We start from the raw sequence: 4,641 nt of genomic DNA, 5'->3' as shown, positions 1-4,641 counted from the left end.
ATATAATTGTTTCTCCTCCTATAGTTTGAGCACCCTGTCAACATGTTGAACATGATCCTTCCAAGACTTGTTGTAGATTAGTATATCATCAAAAAATACTAACACAAATTTTCTAAGGAAGGTTTGAAAATGGAATTATTCAAACTTTGAAATGTGGAAGGTGCATTAGTAAGGCCAAAAGGCATGACCAAAAATTCATAATGACTCGCATGAGTTCTGAATATTGTTTTCAGAATGTCTTCCATCTTCATTCTACTTTGATGATATCCTAAACGAAGATCCAACTTGGTGAAGTAAATTCCTCCATGTAATTCATCCAACAATTCATGAATGATAGGAATGGGAAATTTATATTTAGTAGTGAACTTGTTGAGCTCCCTATAATCTGAACACATACTTCATGATCCATCCTTCTTGTGCACTAATAATACTGGAGTAGAGAAATAACTTTGACTAGGTTTAATTATACCATCCTCTAGCATTTCTGCAACCATACGTTCAATTTCACAGTTTTGGGAATAAGGATATCTATAAGGCTTGATGTTTGGAGGAAAAATTGTTGGAATCAAATGAATAGCATGATCATGATCACGAATAGGTGGGATGCCTTTGGGAGTCTCATACACCTTGGAATGATTGTCCAATACTTTTTGGATATCTCCAAAAATATATGATTTTGATGTTTGAACCTCTAGTGAGAATAATTGTGCAATTATGCCCCGTTGTTCTTTATTCAAAAGCTTTGTCATGCCATTAGAGCTAATTATATTTCCCGGTTTCCCTACAATGCCCCTTGTTAGCCTCACTCTCATAATAAAACAATTATAAATCCAAAAATCATAATTAAATAAATCAAATCTTGAGAATTAAGAGTTAGTTCATCAAACTAGGGAGTTTAGTTAGGATGAGAGATTCTCTCCAACTAGTTCTCCTAGATTAGTGTTTTGTTGAGAAAATATCTCAACCATAGTGTCCAAGATAGACGTACTATCTTGAGACTAACTTCCTCATGTATTTATTTGTACTATTATCATTCTTTGTATATTATATTGATTAATAATGAGAATGTGAGGAATGCTGTAAGGCTGAGGCCTTTTTCTCCATGTCTGGTTTCTATATTTCTGAGTGCTTATTTTATTAATGTTTTATTTTATGTGTGCTAATTTACTTCATGTGGTATCGGAGCCAATTTTAAAGCCAACTTGAGTATGTGATGAAGGTTGAATCTGCCATGCCACAAGTCTTAGCTAGGTTGCCATGGAAGGAAGCAGCAGTACCATTAACAAAACTGCCATCAAAGTCAGAGTGTTTGGAGTCTGACGATCCTTTCAGATCATGGCTTTTCTGTTGACTATTTTTATCTTCTTTCTCATGTCCTTTTACTGACCCCAGATGAACATATATGAGAGGATCATTCCAAAGATCCGGTGGCTATTTTGCAACAGTGCCTGGCACTGCCACACACTCATCTGTTTGATTTTCTATAGCAAGTTCAACATCTTCAGGATTCATGTCATATACTGATAAAAATAATTTGTGCTCTTCAAAATCAGGGCTGGACAAGATTCCTCATGAGTAACAACATAGTTTCAAGATCAATTGGATCCATTTTTTAAGCTTCTTCAAGTGATCAGTTGTGCGCGGGTCAAAGACACTGCCAGTGAACTTATAAACTTGTGAAAAATCTGGTTTGACTTTCTCAGGGATTTCAGAATAGGGTGGCCACGTAGGAGGAGAACTCTCAGTGCTACCACTACTGCAATTATTCCCTGTTGCAATGTCTGGAGGCCCACCATCATCTTTTTCCACAAACGAAACATCTATTGATGGTATGGTTTGATAAACCCAAGAAGAAACAGTTGGGCATGACGAGCTAGATCTAGTGAATATGGTGATTTCCACGCTTTCCAAAGGAAAGGAATTGAAGGTTACGACAAACACCTTGAATATTCGGACAAAGACCACCATGAAACATGCATTTGTCCAGTCTATTCAACTCCATTTCTATTTCTCCTTCAACCCTTCTAAATGGAATCTCGTGCAGGGGACACGCTATTACCTCTAAAGATTTGAGATTGTTCATCTTAAGATCTTGAGGTAAATATTCTATCCTACATTTCTCTATTTTCAACTCTATCAACTGAGTCAAATTTTTGAAGGAATCAGGTGAAAATTTCAATTCTGGGCAATTCTCTATCCTCAACTCCTCAACTTTGTCAAATGAGACAACAATCCAAAGCCGTGGTGCCCATCTTCCAACTCGTTGTATTGATTTCTAGCGAGAATGAACAACGAGTGATGATTTGTGGGATATCAGTTTGGAATCTGCAGAAGGCAAGCAAACTAAGAAGAGGATTTCTTCTGGAAGAAGAACGATGTCTTGAATGAAAGAAATCCCATGGGTTTGCTTCACGCTTGGGTTTTCCATTAGGGCATAGTTCTCTCTAATTCCTGCCTGTACTGTATAATCGTCCGGTTCTTTCTCCATTAAACTTTCTTGCAGACTTCCATATAAAAACAGAGGAAAACCAGTTAACCTTGTCTCAGTCTTAACCCTGTATATTGTAACTTGGAAGATCATGCGGACGACTGTTGCAGCAGCAATGGTGAAAAGCATAAAGGCAAGAAGTCTAAGAATATGTAGCCCAGAATAACATCTGTCACTAATTCTGACAGAGACCGATCCATCTGATTCCTCTAATAATTTGTACTTAGGGAAATCATTGTATTTTAATGTTTCCTTAGTACTTCTGCCTTTCCTGGACATTATTTCTGGATCTTTGATAGCACCAATATTCTTGCCACAAATCTTTTCCTCCAGCTACAAAGGCTCTCAAATGGGGTGAAAATGGAGTTGATAGATGTTGCTTTCCCTCTTTTGAAAGGTATTGTTGTCACCACGGATCCTGTTGAAGCATGTAATGGTGTAAACATTGCTGTCATGATTGGTGGATTCCCCAGGAAGGAGGGTATGGAAAGGAAGGATGTTATGTCTAAAAATGTATCTATCTACAAGTATCTATGTTGGAAGTGATGGAAGTAAAGTGAATCTTTTGTAACGGAGTGATAAGGTATAAGTTGTAATTTGGAGAAATAAGGTGTGTAGAGAATAGGTATATTGTGGAGTCATAAGGTGCATATTTTGAAAATTTGGAGCGATAAGTGAATTTTGTTTGAGTGAAAGTCATTATTGTAATCCAAAGTAATATTTTAGTATGAGAGCGATTGAGTCAGTGCAAGCAGTTTTTTTGAAGACAATTTGCTTCCAAAGTTTGCAAGTGTGACATTCTCATTGCTTGAGAAGGTGAAGGTTGATGTACTCCCATATTTAAATAAAAACATATCTTTTTGGTGGTGATTGTGTCCTAGATCCACTGAAATTGAATAAGGGGATCTTAGATACACCATGTGTATGTTTGTGATGGCACATGATTCTTGATATTGTTTTTGTTTTGTGTCTAGTTTTGACACTAACCTTCATGTGGTATCTTTCTAACATGGTACACATGTAGCACACAACAAATTAGTGAATTGCATGCACATAATCAATTCCGTTCAAGCTTATGTAATCAAGCTTAAGTACACAAGCACACAACGTCACATCATCAACTTGATAAGATGATCTTCCAAGCAAGCACATTTCACATTATGTAATCAAAGAAATCAAGTTAAGGACGCTACAAAATCAAGCATTTCAAGCCAAGACGACATCAACATCATCAACACTTTTTGTATCACTTGCAGATAAACATTTTTTAACTGAATTGTACGGGTGCATTCTCGGTTGTAACCGACACCCTAATTTGAATTGTTAAGGTGAATACATTAAGTCAAGTAAGTCTTCAACTGAGTCATCAAGATTGAACTTGTCATTTGTCTCTTGGGTGCATTTTCGATAGTGTTCGACACCCTTCCTTTTTTAAAACTAGCACATTCAGTGAGTACATTCAAGAAAGCACAAAGTGTCAGTAATCAATCAAGCAAGTTCAAGAAAGCCATCTAGAAATCATCATCATTAAACGAGTGTGAATTCTAGTGAGCATCAAATGAAGCCAGTGTTTAACGCAAGTGCAATAAACAACAAAGCAAGCGAGCGTGTCATTCAAACAATAAAGCAAGCAAGTGTGTCATTCAAACAACCAAGTAAGCGAGCGTGTCAAAATCAAGTGCGGAAGTTCAACGCACGACATCTACAACAAATGAGCCAATGTGAATTTGATTGAAGCATTCACAAAGTGTCAGTGAAGCATTCAAGCAACACGATCGTCATCAAGTGAGCATGACATCAAGAGTTCAAACAACCAAGTCATAAAACTATAGTAAGTGTTTAAAGCATCAGCAATCAACAATAGTACAAGCGAGCTTGAATTCAAAGTGAGCAAGCTAACATGGCGACACACATTCAACTGTCCCAAATTCTTAACAATTTGATTTTATCATCAGTGGGTGACATGGTGAACATCAGCAAAACAACTCTTGCTGATATTCAAATGCATCTTCAACATGCACATGAAATGATTGAGTTTCTTCAACTAGAGTCACAACTTCAAAGAGATGAGTTGCAGCAGAAGAGTGATGTTTTCAAGTCTTTCATCCCTACAGATGAAGATAAAGATGTTGATTCCAAGTCACTGATCCAAC

At 36.9% G+C, this 4,641-nt stretch overlaps 1 pseudogene; it reads right to left on the bottom strand.

Annotated features, from left to right (window-relative positions):
• Window positions 1-1,191: 1,191 nt before the first annotated feature.
• On the bottom strand, window positions 1,192-1,968 carry LOC149258461 (uncharacterized; annotated as a pseudogene).
• Window positions 1,969-4,641: the final 2,673 nt, after the last annotated feature.

Source organism: Pinus tabuliformis, chromosome 6 (assembly GCF_031772625.1).
Source record: "Pinus tabuliformis cultivar Carrire ecotype Pingquan chromosome 6, CPIR1, whole genome shotgun sequence".
In the NCBI taxonomy this organism is placed as follows: Eukaryota; Viridiplantae; Streptophyta; class Pinopsida; order Pinales; family Pinaceae; genus Pinus; species Pinus tabuliformis.
This window is presented reverse-complemented; position numbering and strand designations above follow the sequence as displayed.